Source organism: Ambystoma mexicanum, chromosome 11 (assembly GCF_040938575.1).
Source record: "Ambystoma mexicanum isolate Mex_15411 chromosome 11, UKY_AmexF1_1, whole genome shotgun sequence".
Lineage (NCBI taxonomy): Eukaryota > Metazoa > Chordata > Amphibia > Caudata > Ambystomatidae > Ambystoma > Ambystoma mexicanum.
Window position 1 is genome coordinate 421,152,327 of NC_090934.1, and position 24,264 is coordinate 421,176,590.

The 24,264-nt window shown below is 48.3% G+C and overlaps 1 protein-coding gene and 1 long non-coding RNA gene across 17 annotated transcripts in view; one reads left to right on the top strand and one right to left on the bottom strand.

Annotated features, from left to right (window-relative positions):
• Positions 1–24,264, bottom strand: part of DGKZ (diacylglycerol kinase zeta) — a 1,700,725-nt gene that overhangs the window by 1,217,742 nt on the left and 458,719 nt on the right. For 2 of the 16 annotated variants that reach the window (XM_069623230.1, XM_069623228.1), the window contains exon 1: positions 21,040–21,598. The exons of 9 other annotated variants lie outside the window; for them this stretch is intronic. The gene's annotated coding sequence lies outside the window, so the exon portion shown is untranslated. Of the gene's footprint in view, positions 1–21,039; positions 21,600–24,264 lie in introns of those variants that run through there. 5 more of the 16 variants (XM_069623229.1, XM_069623223.1, XM_069623226.1 and 2 more) reach the window with 5 other exon arrangements.
• The window catches only part of LOC138503473 (uncharacterized), a 297,695-nt gene continuing 295,685 nt past the window's right edge, over positions 22,255–24,264 (top strand). The window contains exon 1 of the long non-coding RNA XR_011279644.1: positions 22,255–22,545. This is a non-coding gene — a long non-coding RNA (uncharacterized lncRNA). The remainder of the gene's footprint in view (positions 22,546–24,264) is intronic.

A 24,264-nucleotide genomic window follows, 5' to 3' on the forward strand; every position in this document is an offset into this window, starting at 1 on the left:
TTTTTCAAGAGAGCTCCAAAATGTGACAGTTGCCATAAAGGAACAATGGTTATAGAGTATTGCATATTTATTAATAACAAGAACACAATGTGAATAAAGTATTCACACATTTGAGTAACTTTGAAAGGGGGTGGCGTCTGTAGGTAGGTAGTTGGTGCTCACAAATCCAGAAGATGTAGTTGTCGGTTTAGGCAACAGCTATGGAGCTACCAACATGGGCACGGTCACACATGCACACAACTCAGTAAACAAATAAAAGGAAACCTAATGTGTGTCAATCCACTTTGAAATGTAAACTGCAGCTATTACTGGGATAAACTAAGACCGGATTGGAAACGAAAAGCATAGGAAAAACATAAGATTCAAAGCCATCAAGAGGGTTTAAGAGTATCAAAATTAGGAGTACCAAAACAGACATTAAAAATTATTAAACCTTGACAAAGCTTTAAGCACAAAACGTGCCGGTTCTTAGGACTCGTGTGTCCCCCTTCAATGTTACTCGGGCTTATGAACATTGTGCTACATAAAAAAGAAACTACTTTGAACGTTACAAAGATTTTCTTCACATTATGTTCTTGTTATTAATAAACGTGTGCCTCTATAATCATTGTTCTTTTATGATAATTATCTTATGTTTGGGTTCACTTGATAAACAATCAACAAGGAGCTCAAGACAATATGCCTCCCAAAAAAATGGATTCCTACCTAACTTAGTGACGTGTGCAGATGCCACAGCAGGGATATCTTGCAGCCCACACTTGTAGGTGCAACTCATTAAATGATTTGTTACGCATTTTTAAAACATCTGATTAGCAGCACAGGCACCGGCATTCTGCCAAATGAGAAGAATCTCATAACAACTGTGTTTACTCACGATGTATGTCTTCAGCTCTGAAACATTAATTAGTCACTAACAATGTTTAAGGATGTGCAATAACTGCCTGTTTGATCCATACAATTCCTTACCACGGGAACAAATGGAAAGACTTAGCGGGTCATTACGAGTTCAGCGGTATACAGTAAAAGTGGCGGTAATGGAATTACAGTCACATTTACAGTCCTGCCCAATGGTGCGTCAGCTGTAATTCTGCCGACGGTAATACTGTAGGTGGAAAACCATTAGCGGAATTACTCTTGAGAACACAAACGCTGTCTTTCCGTCGCATTACATTGTGGTAAAACCACCAAACTCCAGTGGTAATTATGCCGAAAACACAGCACAGTTACCTGCACCTTTCGGGTGCAGGTAACAGGTTCACCCAATCTGCTCAAGAGGGCTACTTAAGGCGCACGCCTTCCCCAAACACACTTTCCAACACCATATTGCCACTAGCCATTGCAACCTCGGATATGCAGCTGCTCACAGACTTAGAGACAGGAAAATCAGTCGAGGGCAAGGGTGCAGAGAGGAGGAGGAAACGCCATGGAAGGCAAGCACCCATACCCTGTGTCAGGCCCTCACCCTGGACCCTCAGGACATCCAGCTGGTGATCCTGTACCAGCTGAACACGGAGACCATAGGTGAGCTGCTCACCATACTACAGGGGGACATTGAGAGCAGGCTTAATATCAGGACAGCTGCGCCCCTGCTGCTAAAGCTATTGCCCTTCCTGCAATTCCTGTGAACTGGCACCTTTCAGCACGCCGTAGCCATGCTGCACGGCATGTCGCAGACAACATTTTCAATTGTGCTTGGACAGGTGCTGTAAGCGCTACTTCACCATGTGTCACAGTATATCTCTCTGCCCACCACATCGGCACAGGAGCATGCCGATGAAGGCACAGTTCCATGTCGTGACACAAATGTCAAACGCCATTGCAGCCCTGGACTGCACCCATGGGGCATTGGTGGCCCCCCAGGGAAATTAACGGGGTACTGCAACAGGAAATACTACCTCTCACTGAACATCCAGTTGATCTGCGATCCAGACCTGTACATAACCCACTGCTGTACCCGCTTCCCTGGTTCCACCCACAATGCCAGGGTCCTATGCATAGTACAATTCATGTATACATGGAGAGGCACAGAGGACAACGGACGTGGATAGTGGGTGAGTACAAGTGCCATCACACAATGCAACGTAATACACTACAGCAAAACAGTGACAGGGGGGATGCATGGACAAGACAGCAAAATGCATGCCCTGACAAAGCCATGTACATGCAGGGCATGCCCTCTCACTGCACAAATGACAGCCTCCAACCCACAGGACTAGGACATGATGGGTAATGCTGTAGGAATACGCATATGCACATTGGCACAACAACCTACCAACACACACACACATGAATACAGGTACCACAATGCAACATGCTACAACCCCAATCATTGAATCATGAAGTGCAACAAAGAACAGCAACACTGCCGGTTGTTCAGCCAAGTACTCGGGTACATGACGCTATCATGTACGAGATTCGGACACCGGAAACCTGCTAAGGCACAACTAACCAACCATCAGGGCACATGCATTAGAGCAACATGCAGGCCCACAACAGGCACCATGGCATCTTGCTTTAACAATAATAAACCCTGAAAATGGCAACTGCTTCCAGTGAGCTGGGTGCTGGGGGTAACAGCAATGCAAATACTGCTGGATTCCACATGCACATACTGTGATAGCAAGACATGCGGTGCGATGAAACTTATAATGCATGCACAGAATGTCAATCAACATGCTGTAGTAAATGGCAACACATCCACAATGCACTGTGACTGACAACTTTGACCATGCAGGTGACTCTGGAGACCCCCAGGAGCCGTGGCTCATGACAATTGTGCAGGATCCACAGATGCCACAGGAGGTGGCCTACAATGATGCACAAAGCAGGCCCAGTCTTTGTATTGAGCGGACCATCAGCCTTCTGAAGGCCCATTTCCGCTGCCTGTACCGGACCAGAGGGGCACTCACGTATAGGCCTGAAAAGATCGACAACATTGTGCTGGTCTGTACCATGCTGCACAATATGTGCCTCAGGAGGAATGTCCCTCTAGCACCTTATGTGGACATGCCACCTCCTGGGGAGGTGGATGCACTGCATGTAGCTGAAGCAGTTGCACACAGTGGCCAGGATGAGGTCAGAGCTGGACAAATGGTTTGTCAGGAACTCGTGAACAATTTCTTCTGAGCACATTCACATTAAGGATTAAAACAAATGTACACAAAAAGAAATGTCCTGGCATTGCTACAGGTGAACAAATGTTTAATGTGAAATTTGCAGACACCCAACACACCCTCCCCCATCCCCGTAACGCCATCCCCAACACACCCTCCCCAACACACACCCCAACTCCCTCTTGCCTACAACACCATCCCCAACACAAGCTCCGCCCCACTCTCCACAACACCATCCCCAACCCCCCACCCTCCCCTGTGCCTATTACATACAAATTAACAGTCACGTGCGTGGCCTCTTGCCCCTACTAGTGTCCCCCGGCACCTTCAGAGCCATATTGTGCACTGTGCTGCGCCATGGGTTGCTAGACAGTGACCCCTCTGTGGGGTGACAGAGGGCGATGGATCGGAATCAGGCCACAGGTTACGTTAGATGGCCAGAGCAGGATGACCTGCAAGGCATCCGCAAAGGCCGAGATGCCTTCTGTCATCTCCCTCACCCTCTGCCAGACAACAGCCAGGGCGGTAGATGTTGTGGCTGACTGCCATCCGTCCCGCTCCATGTCCCTCAATAGCCTCCATGAGAACCCCTGTACAGTGTCACAGGCGGCCTGTAAATTTTGGACCTGTGATTCTGCAAGTGCCTCTAAACGCACCTGGCGCTGCATCATATCATCAAGCCTCCTCCATATGGCTTCCTGTGATAGCTGAATGATGGGCTGAGGGCTATGGGGAGGGCTGGGGCTGAACAGGGTAACCCATATGACTGGCCATTGCCGTCACCCTCTGACTCCTGGCCACGCTGGCCAAGTTGCTGGGTGTACCGCTCAGGTAATGTTAGGGTATCGTGTGCCAGGTGGGTGGGTGCATGCACAGTGTCCTATGTGCGCCTGCCAGCATCCGGCTCCCCTCTCACGTCCTCAGTGGCTGGCTATTGGGGGAAGTTGTGGGTTTCAGGGGTGCAGTACCTGCTGCAGTCTCATCAGATGACTTGCCAGCGCTGGCACTTGTGGTGCTGCTTGGCCCTGGTGTTGTGATCCTGCCCTTTCTCGTCCTCTTCCCATCGCTAGGTAATGCAGGTTTGGTGGCTTGTTGACATTGCCCTGGATGCCCGGCCATGGGATGTGGATGTGCCGGTATCCTCATCCTCCTAAATCGACCATTAACCTGTTGGGTGAACAATGGCATGCTTTTACCCATCATGCACACTTGTACGTGGGCTTGCTGGTAGTCACACATGCTACATGGTTGAGGGGAATCCTACACATATGGTCTGAGGGGTATGCTTGATTGCAGGCCCATACATATGGCCACTGCAAGATGAGTAGTATCTGCTGAGGGTGCACTACCCATTGGCATGTGGTGGCAACTTCCCCTGTCCATTGGGCCCATCTGTGCTGAGGGCCACATGCTTGGGATGGTCATTTGGCCTCAGCATTGTCTGGGGGAAGTGGGGGACATTTAAACTCACCTGATCCATCTTGGCAGCTGGCCCTGGCCCCTGCACTCCCTACTCACTAGATCCCCTTCATGTCGAGGATAGCGCTCACCTTCTCCTCCCACTAGGATCAGGACTAAGGGGTCCACACAGCCACCTAACTGTGGCCAGTGACTCCTGTTGATGTCTTGATAGGAGGAGGCAGATCCTGCCCTTGAGGTCAATCCACCTCTTCCTGCAGTTCTCTCCATCCTGTGGGACTCGGCCCACAGCCGACGCCTTCTCGCAGATGTCAGTCCAGATGGCGCCCGTATGCTGCACAAAGGTTTTCCGGTGCCAGGAGCCATAGAGATCCTCTGCATTGTCAATGAGGACCTGCAGCTCTGCCTCGCTGAATTTTTGTTGTCGGAGCCTGTGATCGGGCACCTTCCCCATTGCTTTCTCCTGTGACATCTTTTCCCTCGCCTGTGTGCTTGGATGGCAACAGGAAATGGGAGATTGAGAGTGGATTGAGTTTTTAAAAATGGTCTCCGCAGTGCTTCCTGTTCTGGCGATGACGCCATTTCTGCCGAATATATAGCGGTAACGGTAATTCTGCCGAATACAGGTGGATTTACTGTTGTGGACTCCATTTCGGCAGTCTGAATTACTGTTGGTGCCAATGGTGTGTGCACGCTCCCGCCAAGTTGTAATGCACCGGCAATTCCACCAGACACCATGCTAGTAACGGTAAACTGTCCAACTCGTAATGACCACCTCAGCCCATATCAGACTCTGCTGAGAAATGCAGCTGCTGTCCATTAGAAGTATATGAAGCCTGATGGGAGAGTGGGTACAGGTCATTACAAATATAGCAATCCTGCTGAGAAGTGCGGACATTGTCCATTACAGGTATATGAACCCCACTGCAAACTGTAGGGACAGTGCATTGAAAATGTTGCAAGTCTGATAAGAAGTGCAGGTACTATTCATTGAAAATATACAAGGTCAGTTGCGAGGTGCATACCTTGTTCACAAAAGGTTTTGGAGAAGGGCGGGCACTGTCCATTAAAAGTACAGCAGCTGGGACAGTCCATAAAAGGTCAACCATCCGCAGTGTGGGTGTGTGCAAGCCTGAGCTTTTTTGAAATTTTATATGAAATTGAATGATGGTAGCTCAACCTATGGAAAATGTGTGGGGCTATTCCACACACATTTTCCTATGCTCAATGCATGACATGCACATAGACCTGTGTACTTTGGGTGGACACAGCCTACAGGCGCAGTCCCCCTGTCATAGTTAGTTGGGATATGACAGTCAGGATTACACATAGTCTCTCAGAAGGAGGATGGAGGTGGGCAAAACCTTCCTCCTGCCATGGCCAGCCTAATTAACAATCAAAGGCTCCTTAGATCCGCCCAGTCCTTTTGTTAAGCCCTGCAGAATGGTGGCAGCGATTAACCTAATTGGTATACTGACAGAGTATACTTCAACAGGGCCACATGGGGCCTGGCTTCAAAGGAGACAGGAAACCCAAACAACCTGTGTCAGTGTCAACCTGAAGCCAGCTCCTGCCTCTCAGTATCAAGGGCAGTGAGCTGTCATGTCTTTGACAGCCGTTTACAATAGTCATCCTTGCAGGGGGGACACCATTCAGAAGGAATGAGAATATGGTTTGCAGAAGCCAGAAAGTCTGGTCACGCAGCAGCTTCAAGGGAGACCTGCCGCTTTAATCAGGAACCCAGAGCGCTCAATTACCCAGAGTGACCCTTTGATCCACAACAGAGAGGAAGATGGTGGGACTGAGTAGTACTTGTTTTCAGCCCTTTACCTTTCTTGTTGCAAAGCACTCTGGCTATGACCTCACGAATACCGGAGATTGTTGGTGGGGACCCAGGATTGGTTCATTAAGGTAGGCTTAGCCTACACCAATCACTGTGGCCCATTGGGCTTTAAAAGAGGGTGGGCCCCTCTTTTGGGCAGATCTGAAGAGTTTGCAAGGAGTAACAAGAAGAACTCAGCATTGGACCCCGGCTAAAGGTAAAGTCTGCATTACACCTTCCGCCATTGAAGGAAGGCAAGGACATCCAAGAGGGAAGCAAGGTCCCTACCCTACACAACTTCCAGGGAACAGAGGGAGATACTGAATCCAGAGGACCCTACAGCAGCTGCAGATAGGGTACCCAGCCAGCACACAGCATGCCCTGCTAGGCTCTGCAGCAAGCTTCCTAGATGGGACGTGCCAAAGAGTCTCTGAACCAAACCAAGGACAAGGCAGCTGCTTCAACACTTAAAGGACGACACAAGCCCACTGAAGTAGTTAGGAGGAGTGAATCGACAAGCACCTACCGATGTCCGCCTTAAGGGACATTTTCGAGCCAGCCGAGCCCCTCGAGCTATAACCAACTGTACTGGTGACTGCTGATACGCTGCAATGGCTAATGCCATCTGAGACACCCCAACCAGTGTTTCAGACCCACCACTGAGACAAAGATTCCTGGCCCAAGACTGCAGCTGTCTGTCCAGCCTCGCTCACAGAAGGGCCTGCCTGTCACGCAACGCGTTCCCGGCTGACGTCTGTGGCCCCCGAGTACGTCTCTGGACTTCCTGAGTCCTATCACACTCAGCAGCTACGTGCACTCGACGGTCTAGTCTTTCTCTGTTCGAGTACACGAACCGCTACTTAACCACGCCTCCCTTTCAGTCCTACACGTTGCAAAAGCTCACGGTCAGCTGTGCTTCCTTGCTGCCGAGGTTTTGCTATACGCTGTTGTTTTGCTCCTATGAGCATTCGCTATCTACTTTCCTCTTCCTTTTCCTATCTCCCCTTTTTCTTGGTTCCAGTCCTCTGCTTTCAGTTTCAGGGCTCTCCCGGTTTGCCTCCTCCTGCGAACTGCTCCGGCAGTTCGTGCATCCAGCTTCCTTCAGCTTTCTTCTGGAGTGTTTCTCTTGTCATCCTCCGGTACTACTATTCCATTCTGGGTCTCCCGCTTCTTCCATCCGCCGAACCCAGCATCCATCAAGAGACCTGCCGGATCCTTATCTTCAGTGGGTTTTTTTTTGCCAGTACTTGGCTTTTCTTCCCCTTTCTGTCCCCCTGGGGAGGGGGTCACGGCCAGGGCATTTTTACTCGCTCTCACTGTGGCTTCCTCTTACGGGAGACTCAAGCAGCAAAGGAAAAAAGAAAAGGATTACCAAGCTCATCGATCTCTCAGCCCCGTGGAGGAGGACTCAGATACTCCAGGTGAGGAGTTAGAGGAGGGAAGTGGGGATACCAACACACAACATCAGGGAAAACGGTTGACACTGCCGCCTGATACCCAGAGCTGTCTCCCACCTTGAACTTTGTTGCAGAAGCTATAAGGCGCTCTGAAACCAACACGACACTGTCGAGCACCAAGAACTTCTACAAGCACAAGGTACATTGTGGTTCTGTCCTGCTGGTCCTTCTCTGAAGGCCCTTAGTGACATTTTACGTTCCATTGCTCCCTTTGTGTTGAAATGAAGTCTCCTTCAACTATTGCAATTAGTTAGTATGCCGACCACCCTCCTGTCAGTATCCTGAGTGCATCCTTTTTCCTTATTTGAAACTGTCTGTCCTCTGAATTCTTTTACAGGGTGGGTTGTATTTTGTAGTGTGCCAGATTTGCTTGTTGTGATAAAAGTAAAGTAGATATGTGTATACAACCTTGACTGGACAGTCCCTTTTATCATTGGGTAATAATTGTATTTTCGCTGTGTTGAAACTAACCGACGATCTACGACCTTGCGGAGATAAGCCTGCCGTTCCGTCCACGTTATCAAAATTGAACAAGGAGTTTTATAATTTTCTTGTGTTTCCAATCTGTTCGGATCCCTTCTGGTGTACTAGAGATATGGGGCTGATTGATGGTTTAGAAACCGATAGTAATCCCTATACCACTGGTGCTCTGGGAGTTGATTCGTCACACCATGCCACCGACTACCAGTACCGATGCTGCAATGTGGCACATTACTAATCAGTTAATAGGATCAGAGTCCACAACGCGAATGCGTGATGTACATGGGCAAGGCGTGGGATACTGTGGACACAGTCCCATAACAACGTTAAAAACGGTGTATATTTAAAGGCAACCCGTGTGAAAGGCGGCCCAGGTTCCAGGCTCCCCGCGCCGCCAACGGGGAGGTTCGACAAAGTTACGGGAAGTGTGGGCGATGCACAGGAGTGGAAATCACCCAACTGTGACCTGCCATTTACTGACTCATACCTGGCAGCCACAGCGGAGGGGAGACCCGGCACTGGCACAAACACACCACCCAACATGGCTGTCTCCCTGGCAGGTCGCAGTGCGCGCCCGTTAACTGCTCACGGGCCATGCATGCAAGCCGGTAATGGCAACTCTATGGCCCGATTTCCAACTCACGAGCGTTTCCCAATCGAAGCACTGGGCTTAAACGCCTGCCTTCGTTCCGCGCTTAATAAATACACTTTGTACAGGTTTGGGCATGTTGTCAATCATTATTTGATCATTGAATCCGGCTTCATTTCGAAAAACAGATTGAGGGGAAAAGGCATGAAAAGTCCCACCATCGGGGTCAAAGATCACGCGGTGTCACTTCCTGTATGGTCACTGAGAAGTCAAGGGTCGTGTGAGGTACCCCTATGACTGGGTGGTGTTAGACGCCAACACCGCTTGGGTTCTCAGATGGGGGTTGATCAGTGGTAAAGCAATCCGTACACATCCTCATATCCCGGAGAGGAGGGAGTCCTATCATGTAAATGGATTCTCCCTGGGGAATGGATGCAAGACGAGTGTGGTCTATGGGATTTGCCTCTCGTTTCATATGCTTGGTGTTTCTGGGTGTCCTTCCCGTGCACTGGAAACCGTGGGAGCAATCTGCTACTGCACCAAACTGCGTGCATGTAGTTCATACCTGCGGCTGCAGAGCTAAGAAAGTGGTAGAGATGCGCGTAGATTACTTGAATGCCCACCACGGGGACTGCCTTCCAGAGATTAGCAACAGGTTTTATGAACACCCACAAGGCTGAAATCCTGAGCAGGCACACACAGGATTCATAAACCCTAATTTTTTGGGACCAAATTGATGCAGAAAGCTAGCTGCAGCAGGTGCTCAATCCACGGACCTATATTTTAACATCACAGCTTAACGCTCTACATGACTGCAAACACTGGCTTTCCCCAGACTCTCTAATAGCAAGAATTAACATAATGCGCCGTCGTCCACCAACCTATGTCTCGTTAGTCACCGATTTTTCCCATGAACACGTTACATGCTCAATAGCAGGGTCTCCGAGTGAGGTCCTGGACAGCTACAGCTGCACCAGGCTTTTAGGGTGCCCACGGTCTATGAAGGCCAGTCTGCACCCACATGGAAATGACAACCCCGCCCAACAAGCTTTTCTGGGGAGCCAGCCTGTCGAGTCCCCATTTTCAGCAGCACGGTGCCCAAGCTTTGGCTTGAAGAGCATGAGTCTGAAATCGTATTGGTTGTAGAATGGAGATGCAGGAGGGGAAATGTGGGGGTGGAACAGACAGATTAGAGGCGGAATGTGCTGGTGGAAAGAAGAGGTAAGTGGAAAGTGGGGGAGCAACCGGGAACTTAGACACGGTATGTTGTGGTTGAACAGAGAGCCTGAACGTGGTTGTGACAAATCAACTTCCGGGGCACAAGTGGCCCAGGGTTTCTAAACCATCAATCAGCAGTACACCAAAATGGATCCCAACAGATTGGAAACACAAGCAAATTATAAACCTCCTTGTCCCGTTTTGGTAACATGGATGGAACTGCAAGCTTTTCTCCGAAAGGTCGTGGATCGTTGGTTAGTTGCAACACAGAGAAAATACAATCATTACCCAATGATAAAAGGGACTGTCCAGTCAAGGTTGTATACAAATATCTACTTTATTATTATCACAACAGACAGTTCTAGCAACACTACGAAATACAACCGACCCTGTAAAGGAATGCAGAGGACAGACAGTTTCAAAGAAGGAAAAGGGATGCACTCTGGATACTGACAGGAGGTTAGGTGGTATAGTAAATAATCACAACAATTCAAGGATACTTGGTTTCAGCACAAAGGGAGCAATGGGACGCAAAATGTCTCTAGGGGCCTTCGGAGAAGGACCAGGGGGACAGAACCACAGTGTACCTCAAGTGCTTGTAGATGGTCTTGGTACTCGAAAGGGTTGAGTCGGTATCAGGACGCCTTGCAGCTTCTGCAACTGAGTTTGAGTCTGGAGTCAGCTGGGGGTATCTGGCGGCAAACAGTTCAGTGAGTGAAGCTGGAAGGATGGCTGCAGGCTGGTTTACACAGCGGCTCGGGGTCAAGAATTGTGTCAGTGCTGGTTGGCGGTTCTGAAGCACTGGTCGGGGCGTCTCGGAAGTCTTTAAGCGACTGCAGCATTAAAATGGTCTGCGTTGCAGTCAGTTGCAGCTCGAGGGACTGGATTGACTCGAAAATGTCCTTTAAGGCAGACGTCAGTAGATGCTCCTCTATGCACTTATCCTACCTTCTTCACTGGGCTTGCGTCTTCTTTCAAGGCAGACGTCCAAAGCTGAGGAGTATGTTGCAAGCAGCTGTCTTGTCCTTGGTTTAGGGTTCAGAGACTCTCTGGCACTTCCTATCTAGGAAGCTTGCTGCAGAGCCTAGCTGGGCATGCTTTTTGCTGGCGGGGTACCGGTTCTGGAGCAGCTGGAGGCTTCTCTGGATTCGGTATCTCTCTCTGTTCCCAGGGAGATGTTTAGGGGAGGGATCTTGCTTCCCTTTTGGAGGTCCTGGCCTTCCTTCACTGGCGGAAGATGTAAGGCAGACTGTAGCTTCAGCCACGGTCCAATGCAGAGTTCTTCTTTCTGTTTCTGGTGAAGCCTTCAGATGATCTGCCAAAAGAGGGGCTGTGCCCTCTTTTAAACCCAAATGGACCACAGGGATTGGTGTAGGCTAAGCCTACCTTAATTGACCAATCCTAGGTTCCCGCCAACAATCTCTTGTATGCGTGAAGTCATAACCAGAGTGCTTTGCAAAAGAAAAGGTAAAGGGGTGAAAACATGGAATACGAAGTCCCACCCATCTTCCTGTCTGTGTGGATAAAAGGGTTGCTCTGGTTAATGAAGCTCTGTGGTTCCTGATTATAGAGGCAGGTCTCCCTTGAAGCTGCGGCAAGACCAGACTTTCTAGCTCTGTCAAACCACATGCTTGTACCTTCTGAATGTGGCCCCCCTGCGGAGATGACTACTGTAAACATGCAGTCCCAGACATGTCATTTCACTGTCAATCGATACTGAGGGTGGGAGCTGGCATCAGGTTGACACAGTTGCATATGAAAGGTTGTTGAGGCTTCCTGTTTCCTTTGTAAGCCTATGTAGCCAGGCCCCATGTGGGCCTGTTTGAATTACTTTCTGATTAGTATGCAAATTGCTTTCACCAGCTACATGGCCCAACCAAAGGACAGGGCAGATCCATGGAGCCTTTGTTAGTTAATTAGGTTGGCAATGGCACGGGGAAGGTTTGGCCCTCCCCTTTCTGGAGATGCATTGTGTTCTCCTCCTGTCATATCCCAACTAAATATGACAGGGGGGACTGCGCCTGTAGGCTGTGTCCACAGAGAATAAACAGGTCTATGCGGATGTCATGCGGTGAGCATAGGAACATGTGTGTAGATTATCCCTACACATTTTCCGGAGGTTGATCCTTCATTCAATTTCATTAAAAATTTCAAAAAAGCCCAGGCGAGTGCACGCCCACTGTGCGGATGGCCGAGTTCCTCATAGGTGTGGAGCATAGATTGTGGAATGAGTCGGGTGCAGTAATTGAGATACTGGAATTCAATTTGACTGTGCAGCAGAGGTAGTGTAGTTAAGATGCTGCATGTTGTGTGGGGTGGGGATAATATGCTGAGGTCGAGTTTTGTTTGTGGGGATGGAAGAAAATGGAGAATAAGGATACTGGTGGTGCAGCAAGATCTAGAAATTGGAGGTGGAATTTGATTGCCAGGGAATCTGTAGAAAGAGTGGTACTCATTGATAGGAAAATCTGGCTGCGATGCTGGTGCTAAGGAGAAGAAGTTCTGGAGGAGGAGTGGTGGTGTGTAGACAAAGCTAGCTGTCATGGGGGTAGAGGGAAGAATTTGAAACAGCCATGCGGTAAGGGTGGTTTATTTTGAGAACCTGGAGGCGAACAGTGGTTGGAAGTGGAGAGATAAGTATCTATAAGGGGAGGGTGGAGGACAGAAAAAGCTGGAGTGTGAGTTTATTGGAAAGAAGAAAGCTTGGCGCAGGGGGGAGGAATTGGTCCAGAACAAGACAGAGCTTCACTCTGGCAAAAATTGGCTTGTTGGAGTGCCGTTCTATTAAGACCCGAGGCCGAAATTCCGCCATGTTGAGGAGCTCTCTGGCCATGAAGGGCCCGAGTCCTGCGTGTTGCGATATCAAAGACATGTTTGTCAATTTGGTGGTCATTTTTCTGCTCCCAAAATGCACTTCGTTTTTATACAAAACTTGCATTTGTTATTAAAAGCACCCACATTATTCAACATCCAGCTCCCAACCTCAGCCCCGCCCACAATACTCTAGAAATTACCCCCCACCCGCCCGCCCCCTCACACAACGAATGCAGGGAGGTGGGGGGGGGGACAGTTCCTCCAGGTCATTTTGTCAATTTCCAAGACTGGCTGGGAGGCAAACGTGGCCGTGTTTCGGAGATTATGGTCTGGATTTTGGTGATGTACAGGGTAAACTGGTGTGGGAGTGTGGTGCTAAAGTGGATAGGGTGGAGGTGAACAGTAGCGAGGTTGATAAATAGGAAACGCTTAAGTAGAAGGTGGTGATAGCAGTGAAAAGGTAATAACACCGGTGCTCACGGACACGAGGGGGTTAACTATATTTAGAAGCCGAGAGCAAATAAAGCGCACACAACCGCACACAAAACCGGCTGCGCAGCAACAGCCCACGGAAGTAATGGCCACTCTACGCACAGGGCCTTTCATGTGTAGAGCCTCTGAGGCCGTGGCGGCCTAATCACTGGGGCACGTGACTCTGCGGCACAAGAGAGGAGAGGGGAGAGTCCCCCCGCCTCAGTCTGTCGGAGAGACAGTGTACACCTCAGCGAGGTGAGCCACACTGAGGCAGAGAAGTGCTCTCTTCAACGCTGCATCCCAGTGAGGTACAGTGTGCTTCTCAGCGGGACAGAGAGGCCCCCTTCCAAAGCTTCATCTCAACGCCAAGGATAGTGGCAACCTCTCTACACCTCGGTGAGCTGGAGAGGGATTCCCACTGAGTCTGCACCTCACTTGGAAGAGAGGTGTTGCCTGTCTGCGTCTACTACGGTTGCGAGGTCAGCCCTTTCAGTGTCCACCTCACCAGGGCAGAGCGCACATTACTCACAGGGTGGGGGAAAAACTCCATTCCAAAGTGCACCTCACACAGCCAGATGTTCCTTTTCCATTTGCACCTGATTGGAAAGTGCGTTTCCCCCAGTGTGTACCTCAGTGGGATGCTGAGGGTCTTCCCCTTAATCTACACAACGCTCTTCCACCAGTTTCTTCGACTAGATAAAACATGACGTTAGTCCATTCCCACCTGACGCAGCCTCCTCTCGGAAGGTATTTCATGCCAGTCTCAAGACACTCAAAGGTCAGCTGACCTAATATTAGCTCGCATAACACGACTCCAATGTATATTATATGGAGTCAAAGTACACCCACCCAAAAAGAACCAAAGACCACTTCACGTGACACAGCCTCTCTTCACCAGTTACTACTCATTCCATCCACTTCACCTGTCTCAGCCCCCTGCGACAAGGCTACAGCTCAAACGATGCCACCCGAAGTCATTCAAACCATTTCGCCTGACTCCACCTCATGCGACCCAACTTCTGCTCATTAGATAGCACTGTGGTATGCAACATTCTAAGCTAACCTCAACATGTAATGATCCCCTCACTTCACTGGATAGCCCTCAAAGGCTCCCCATGCATACCTCAAATGCTCCACAGCCCACCACATCAAACACCACATTAAGTCATAGTAGTCGTAGCACATCCTCACATAACCTGTGACATGGCATCACCCTCGAGGCATCTTAAGCAGCCAATGACCAACACACAACACCACCTGGGGACATGCACCTTCACACCATCAGATACCAAAAGACAATCTTCTTTTTACTGCAAATGACAAAAAGGGGCATCATATGACTACCTTATGCAACTCCAGTTTGTGGTCCCTCCTAAAAACTGATATCACACCCAGATTGTAGAAATGTAGTGCGATAGCCAACAGCACCTATAAAAAGTCCAGCCTCCATCAAATCAGGTGCATATCACTGTACCACCACAGTCTTCAGCCTATGCCCACCTCAAGTGAACCAAAGTGTACCTCAGCCAACTCCACCTTACAGGATCCCCAACTTTACCATACACTACTAATGCCACACTATGTTGTCCACATCATCCAATTCCTCCTTTTGTAGCATTTTCATCAGATACCACCTAAGTTCACTCTATTGCAAAAGGCTTAAGGAGTAGGAGCAAGGCAACCGCAGGACAGATGAACAAGTAGCTCTAGGGAGCAACAAGGGCACCAACACGGGCACATGTCTTGAGAACTACAGCCCAGAACCAAGGCTCAGAACAAAGACCATGGTTTATAGCAGGAGCTCTCTAAAACACACTATGCCAGAACAAGGAGCTCCCGAAGCCAGCTGATTGAATTTACTACTCCAAGAGAAGAACAAGTGACCTACCCCTGGTAAAGTTCATTCGACTGGATGTTCCTCCCACGTATTCCTCATCTTATGATACAACTCCCTGCACTTGCACGTTCTGCATGCCCACAAGGCCTAATAGGTCCACCCTTTTTCCCTGATAATCTGTTTATTCTTTTGCCTTTGTTCCCTCCCCTTCACCCTGTGGGTGATTTGAAACACAATTTCTTGATGTATAAGTGCCTTACAAATGCACAATAAATAAAACAATAAATAAATATCTTCCAACTTCAGAATTTTCTTTTCAACAGAGGTCACTATGCGTCGATACGGTCGACTCAATGTCCCTCGAGGGCGTCCATCCCCGAGTCAACGTCATCGTCGGGATATATAGCATGTGCATCGCACGTTGGCTTCAGTTTCGTTTTTATGCCTTCCTCATGCAGAATTACCAGCCTCAGCGAGTCCTAGACAGCAGTAGACTCTGAAAGAGCATAAAGAGTAATGCCTGGAAATTCTACAGCGGGGCAGGCTGGGAGGGGCGATGAGGAATATGTGGGAGGAACATACAGTTGAAAGAACGTTAACATGGGTAAGTAACTTGGTCTTAGAATGGATTTTGTCCTCCCATGTATTCCTCATTTTATGATAGACTCCCAGGTTTTGGAGACGGGAGTACGAATTTTATGTTTCATGATTTATTCATGGATCTAATATAAGACTGCTTTCCCAAATCCTCCTTCCTGGCTAGAGGATGAATCCAGATAGTTATGCTTTGTAAAAGTGTGGATGGTAGACCAAGTGGCTGCCGCACAAATGTCTTTTATCGGCACCCTCTATGAAGAGTGCAAGATGTTGCCATGCCCCTTGTGGAAGTGGGCTCTTGTGCCTTCTGGGGGATCTTTCCTGGCCACACTGTAGCACTCTGAAATAGCCAAAATGATTCATCTGGACAAAGTTTGCTTTGTAACTGGAAAACTAAGATTGTGTCCAATGTACCCAATGAAAAGCTAGTCATGATGTATTTTCGCCGTTCGCGAAATGTAAAATCTTAAAGCCCTTCTGGGATCAAGCCTATGTAGCATTTCCTCTTTCTTACCAGAATGAGGGGGAAGATAGAATGCAGGTAGCACCATTTTCTGAGCTAAATGGAAACTCGACACAATTTCTGGGGCGCTTAAAGATGGAAAGCACTGTCAAGTATCCTTTAATGGCACAATCTGGTGCCCCACATTAGATAAATGTAACAGAAAAGACAACACCATAGGTGTATTGCATTGAAAAGGTTCCACATCCTTTTCCCCACACCAGCTGCAGAATGTGTTCCAACGGCAGCGGTATAAGGATTTCATTGCTGGCAAAATCTTCACTATGTCCTCCGGGAGGTCCCAATTTTTATATCTCAACCTCTCAAAAACCATGTGTGAAGGTTGAGTGTCTTGACCTCTGGATGGAGAACCCAACCCAACCCTCCTCTCGCGAGAGAAGATCCTCTCTTTGTGGAAGATGCATTGGAGGGCAGACGGACATGTCCAGAAGATCTGGGTACCACGTTCTCCTGGCCCAATATGGAGGAATAAGGATCATGGATTTACAGACATTGCTCAACCTCCTGATCATGTAAGGAATGACGGGGACTGGAGGAAACGCATACAGAGTGGAGACTCCAGTCCGCTACGAACGAGTGCCCTAGAGCTCCTCTTGGTGGAAATTCCCTGGAGCACAACAGTTTTCAATTCTGGTTGAAGACCTCTTGAAGGACTTCCAGAGCTGGCTCCCACTCGCGGGAGACTGCTTTGCCTGCTCAGAGCGTCCACCAATGTGTTTAGCTCTCTGGCTAGGTGAACCGCCAAGGGCAGATTCCCTCTCGAATTGCCCAGATCCAGAGCTGCATTGCCTCTCTGCACAGTGGTGGTGGTGGCCCTACACCTCCCCTCTTGTTGAGGTAGTACATGGCCACTGTGTTGTCTGTCATTATCAGGACATTCCTTCCCGTACAGAGGGCAGAATGGCCTTCAGTGCTAGTCTGATCAACTTCAGCTCTAAAAGGTTGATGTCTAGTTTGGAGTTCGATGGAGACCAACGACCCGTGATGGATCGCTGGCATGGGCTCCGCACCCTGAGAGTGAGGCATCCGTAACTACTTTTAACTCTGGCCATGGTTGCAAAATAGGTTCTCCCTTCAGAATATTGTCCTCGCAGGCCCACCACAGAAGATCCTGTGCGTCCCTGTTTGGAACCTGAAGTAGGTCTGACAACTTGTCCCAAAATTGAGACCAGTGTGTCCTGAGGGCCCATTGAAGGGATCTCATTCTCAGGCGAGCCTCTGGCACCAGGAAAATGCAGGATGTCATGAGGGAGAGTAACCTTAAAAAGTCGAAGGCCGGAAGATGCTGGGCATTCTGGAATTTGGTGACCATCTGCAGAACGTGTTGAGCCTTCTGTGGGGAAGAAGCCAGTCAGTGGAGAGGGGGCCTTGTGGAATGCCCTCCCCAAACATCTTGCTGATAGTAATTCAACCACCCTTTTCAAGAAACATCTGAAAACTTTTCTTTTCGATGCTGAAATTGGCTTTTAATATTCTTACATGCCAATATCTCAAAACTAACATTTCTGTTTTTGGTTTGTTTTTTTGGTGTCCTTTCTTTTTTTTCTTGTTTCCATGTTTTCTCTCTGTAAGCGCCAGGAGGCCTACGGGTTAGTGGCGCTATAGAAAAATGCAGATAGATGGATACATAGATAGTAGCAGGCCGAGATGTTCCAGGGCCTCTGTGGAAGACCGAGCCCTGATCAGCTAATCATCCAGGTAGGGGTAGTCACGAATCCCCCCTCTCCTGAGACTCGCTGCAACCACCACCATCAACTTGGTGAACACTCTTGGGGCGTAGGTCAGCCCAAATAGTAGAACTCGAAATTGATAATGAGAACCGCCAACTGCGAACCTCAGGTACTTTCTGTGCTTGTGATGGATCGGCACATGAAAGTAAGCGTCCTAAAGGTCACATTCACCTTGTGGGACTGTGTAGCCATGAAGGCTGTGAAGCCTTGAGGGCAGGCAGGATGTAGCATTAGGCCTTTCCTTGTCTGCCTTAGTTGGCTCAACAGGAGCATGGCTTTTTACCTTCTCCATCGAGGGGGGTTGGTGCCTCTCGCTCAAAAATTTCCACATTTCTTGCCTGAAATTCTCCCACTATGCTGGAGTGGAGGGTTTAGTTGGACTGGTTAAACTCCTCTCCGGGGAGGAATCTGATGAACTCGAAGTGGGTCATTTATATTGCCTTTTCTTCAACTTCCTCGAAGAGGACGAGGAATAGTGGTAGCTGCTCCTGGAGCACAAATGTTTTTTGGACCTTTTCCTTCGAGGAGTTCACCTCTCGACTCGTCGGATGATCGTTTCTTCTATGAAGTCATCGAAGGGGATTTAGTAGGGGGCCTAGCTGCCGCTAATTTCCCTTCAAGCTCTTTCAGAGCCTTAAGGTAATCAACTGACAGGATTTACAGTCTGCTGTTCTATGTTTGATGCCAAGGCACCACAGACGCACCTGATGGGGGTCCATGAAGGACATCTTGGCTCCACAGTTGTAGCACTTTTTAAACCTGGTCTTCGGGGTTAAAGATGCTGAAGACGAGGCCATAGTAAACAAAGTTTTCTCACATAAAAAACAGAAGCGTGTCGTAATTCTAAGACGCGTTAGCTAGCGTGGAAAAAAAAACTTAAGCCAACGGGCGCTGCATGTGCTATATATGACATTGACTCAGGGATGGAAGCCCTTGAGGGACATCGAGTTGACCGCATCGACTCACAGCGCTTTCTGTTGAAAGAAAAAATCTGAAGCAGCTGAAGCTGGTCAATATATCATAAGATGAGGAATATATGGGAGGACACAATTCATTTGAAATTATTTTAGCTGCAACAAAATATGGTTTATAGTGATTTGGTCGGAAAAAAAAATCTCAAAAAAATAAAAAGTCAAATTTATTTTTCAATACGTTTTTTTTCGAAATGGGGGGGTTCCCCCAACCCCCTTTTTTTCTATTATTTTTTATTTAAACCTTTTTTTTACTTACCGAACCCAAAAAAACAAATAAAAAAATAATACATTTCCACTTTTTTATTTTTTTTGACATTTTTGTCATTCAACTTTTTTATTTCGACATTTTGACTGACCACCACACAATATATCAAATTCAGGAGACCAATAACTCATTGCACTTTTAAAAGAGGATCCCCAAAAAAGAGCTATAAGGACAAAAAACAAGATAGTTATGCCAAGGCCAGGAACCCCAAGAGAAAAGCACCAAGAACCCCATAGGATTAAAACAAGAACCCCAACACAAGAATATTGAAGAAAGATCATTAAGACAAAACGGTAAGTAAAAGAGCAATAAGAATAGGACCCCAACATTAAGAGAATACATTTAAGGCCAAAAAAAATCAAAGCTAATAACCTTAAGAAAAAGACAAATTACCCATGGCAAGAACCTCTAGAAAAGCACCCATGAACAAGAATATACAACAAGAACCTGAAGTCATGCCCTCAGGACTTCAGGATCTCATGGACAACAACAAACCCAACGCTAAAACCAGAGCCCTACAACAAGAGCTAGAAGACCAAGACAAGAAACCCAAGACAAGAATGTTGAAGCAGAAAAATGGCAAGCTAGATATGAAATTCAAAAGCGAACCCCTAAATAAGAAGACTGGAGCCGGGCTGAGGAGAAGAACTTCTGAATTAACTCTCCAGCACGAGATAGCCAAGGCCAATGCCAGAACCCCATGTAAAGCCAAGGACAAAGCAAGAACCCTAGGACCAAGTCAAACATCTCAAGGTCAAGACACGAACCCCAAAACAAGCTCCTGGAGACAAAGACTCCCAGGGCAGGAATCCCAATATTAAGCTAAGAAGTCTAAGACCAAGGCCCAAAGACGTTGACAACATTCCTAAGACACGAAGCAAAATATAAGAATCTCAAAAAAATAAGAACAATCAATACCAGAACACAAAACAAGAACCATAATAGTAAGATAAGAATAAGAAAAAGAGAGAACCAAAGTAACAATCCCAAGATCAATAAAAGAAATACTTAGAAAGGTACAATAAGAGGGAAAAGAAAAAAAAAAGGAAGTACTTCTACTACAAAGGAAGAATCCAGCAACCATGAACACGATTCCACAAAAACCCGAGAAAAAGAATTTCCAAAACATGAAACCAAAACATGACCCCTAAAATGAAAAAAAAAAAACATAAGATCAAATCAACAATTTGAAGACCAAGACACGAACCATTGGAAGAAGAAAATGAACACATGCCTAAAACACGAGTCCAAAAACCCCTATAATAATAATAACTCAGCATTTATATAGCGCTACAAACACTCAGTATCTGGGCGCTGTTTATTATTACCTATGGTGTGTGGTGCTCATTTATCGACCTCGACAGGATAAAAGGCTGAGTTTGGCCCTGCCGGGATTCAAACTTGTGTCAGCACAGATGTCACAGCAAGCACTCTACTCAGTGTGCTATCAAACCTATATACCAATCGACATCACCCCCCTCGCAGATAAAGCAGCATACCAGCCAAAAACCACCCAGACAGAAGAGCTTCACTCAAACTCCCAGCCTAGCAGTTCTTGAACAGGTGTGGATCATCAGCCTGGTTCTAGGCAACCATTTGAGCTTATTTTGCCAGCATCGACGGTGTTGCCCCTGAGCTCCTATGATGCCAAGATGAAGGAGGACGTCAGAACACTCTCCCTGTCACTACCGCTAACAATAAAAAAAGTAAATAAGAGGCTATTTGACCTGATCCGAAGAGGTTGCCAGGACGAGTCACCAGGAGCCGAGGGTACAAGGACGAGTCTCCAGGAGGTGAGGATGCAGCGTAATCCAGCCAGCAGCGGAGGGGCAGGGGTGACCCGCCAACAACCTAAAAGCGCAGGATGAAGGGAGCCCGTGGAATACAATCCAAACGGTTAAACTGTGCGAGAAGGAGCGATCCGGAAGGTGGGGGGAGGGGCGGCGGGGAGCGGTGTAATAGGGTAACGAGAGGGTGGGCAAAGAGCAGGGGGTTAGAGATGTGGATAACAAGGGAACGAGGGGCAGGGGGAGACACAGAGAGAGAGAAGGGTAGAGAGAGGAGACAGAGCAGGTGTTGGTGATGGAAAGTAGCAGAGAGGGAGAGATGAAAAGAGGAGATGAGGGACAGGGAGAGGAGAGGGAAGGTGCAGAGAATGAGGGAGAAAGCCAGAGATGGGGCGAGATAGGAGGATGGACGGGAGAGACTGTCTTGAAGCCAGCAGACTCGGACTAAGCCCTAGTTTGGAGCAGAGGCAGTGCTCCCCCGCCCCACCCCCCACTATCATTCTAGGAGAGGCGCTCATTGGCAAAGCAAGTGAACTTCCTCTCTAGCACGCTTTTTCACCCAAAGAAGGGGTGGGCGGGGTGGAGAGTGTAGGGGGGGCGGGAGGTAGTGCATGGGGGGGGGCAGTAGAATGGGGCGGGGAAGAGGCTGTGGGTGTGAAAGAGAGGGCATGCAGGGTAGAGAGAACACACACACACGGGACATAGGACACGGAGAGGGGACCTGGGATAACGAGCGAGTAATGAGAGGACAAGGCAGGGGCGAGGGAGCTATGTCTACCCTGAGTGGCGCAACACCATTGAGCTCTTCGGGCTGTAGCCTCCCCCGACATTTTGGGCTATGTTGATTCAACCTGCTGACCTACAGAGCTGTGGCCGGACAGAGCGCGCCTGGACTTCTCCGTTAGAAGGGTGGGGTCAGTCTCACAGCAGGTCTTAGGTGGGTGCATTCAGACGTAACAGTGAGAGTTAACTGCTTGTAACATTGAAGCTTCACCAGCAAGCGTAAAGACGTTGCAGAGGGGGTGGAGCCTCCACGTTAGCCCAGCCCATCACCAGTTAGCCCCCCCACACCGGAAATGTAGGTTTTGTTGCCCTCCTGTCTACACTATTAATATTAGGTTGTGCGTGTGCATATGTGCATGTACACAAGTAACATTCATGTTTCTATATTAAGACATAACTGTCAGCATGTGCGCAACTTGTCATGTCCATAAAGATTATTGAAATGTAAGGGAAGAGGTGGGGAGAACGACAATTTCCGGCCGACTGGAAAGGTAAAACTCTTCACAAAAAATGCAGTAGTCACGAAAGCACGTGCATCGAACTGCGGTGCAGCAGGCAGCAGAAAAATGCCAGGCATGCTGCATCCTGTCCACCGGTGAAGCAAGAAGCTGCTCCCAGGCTGGACCCGTGGGGGGCAGCCATTCATACATGTGGACGATCTGCGTATGTATTTTTTTCGTCTATGGTATTTCCAATTTTTCTGCTAAGTGCTTGCTCATGATCCAGTCGATATTTTGCAGTTTTCTAAATCTGAAAAAAGCAAGAGTAAAACCGCAGTAGCAGCCTCCCCCAGCCAGCCCGCCGAATCGGCTGCTTTGGGTGACACCTTACGCGTATAAACAGCCAACACTTTTCAAAGTCATCGCAATACCGTTTGCCCCAACTTGCTTTACAAAAAGGCGCCTACATCTCCTCTCTGTGTGCTCACAGAAATATATCCGTGCATAATTCAAGCACCCCTGTAAATACCCCCCCTCTTTGTTTTCTTTTATAGTAGAGTAAAATACCCCACATTTGTGAGGGAAGGGGCAAGTGGGGAATTGGCGGGGACAAATGAAAGCCAGAGGAGGCACAACCCAAACACAAACTTATTTCCGCTATCCCTTTGGGCCCTATCAGCATGTGCATTGTTCCATTTAATGCGGGAAAACACCAAAGCATGTCCGTTTTGCAAACATAATCACACAAGCACACTTCTCTATTACGCAATCTGTAATGACAATTTTAAACAAAATGTAAGTTTATATTTTGTTTTACTAAAGACAGCACAAAATGTCATCTCTGTAAGCCATCGTCGCACTTTAGTGGGGCTCAGCAGGGAGGCAGTGGCAGCCAGACCGGAGAAAAGAACCCACACATCCTTTTTCTTTGGAAATATCTGTCCACGTTTAATCCTTTAACACTATTCAAACGCAATCATATCAGTGCATTTCTGACATAAACACGACCCTAGTAATTACAAAACACAATCTTAATCAGCATTTTTTAACATACACCATAACTCATATTAACAGTAATTCTTCCTTGTGACAGGCAGTTCCCAGTGGAACTGTTAACTCTGCTCCCTTTTGGCGTTTGTACAGCGGTGAGTTACCCCCTAGGCTGTTGCGGACTACCCCACCATACCCTATTTTGGGCGGTGATTTCAGGAGGCACCCTTCTCTTGACCATTAACTTTCGCCTCCTGGACCCCCTACCGCCCTTTTCCCATCCACTTACCCATCGGACCACCCTGCTGGCCCAAAGTCATCCCAGTGGGATGCAGACCATGCCCTCACCACTTGACCTAACTGGCCTCGGGGTCCCCCCGGAGGGGCAAATCACTGACCACATGGTCCTCCCTGCCGGCCACAGGACCTTCGACCAACTGGTCGGAGGTACTCCCCCCTTGCTTGCGCCGTGTTTATCACGGCCAGAAAGTTCTCAAACATTAAGTCTGTTCCTTGGTCTGATAAATGTACACCACCGTGATGCATATTGTCTGTTCCCCGCACCAAACCGTTGGCCACCACTCGCAGTCGACCTCCAGCTAAACGTGCCAGTTCATTGTTCAATTTCCTAGAGGAGGTGTTCAGTGGCCTTGATGACCCTGCAACTCTCCACCTTGTCCTTGGGATGATTTGTGACCGGGCGATCTCCGCCCTTGGGCAGAAGTTGCCCAGCTAACCAAATAATGAAACCAGTGCTATCTTAGCTACTTCCGTCCCATTTGAACCAAGTAGTTTCCTTCTACACGCAGGATCACCAGATGAAGCGCTGTTTTGCCCTGTATTCCGTCACGATGCTGCAAACCTGCCCTTTTGTCATTCTACCCTTGCATTTCCAGTGTGTTGCTGCCTCTGTGCTCCCACGCCCCCCATTGGGGTTTCCTTTTCTCACTCT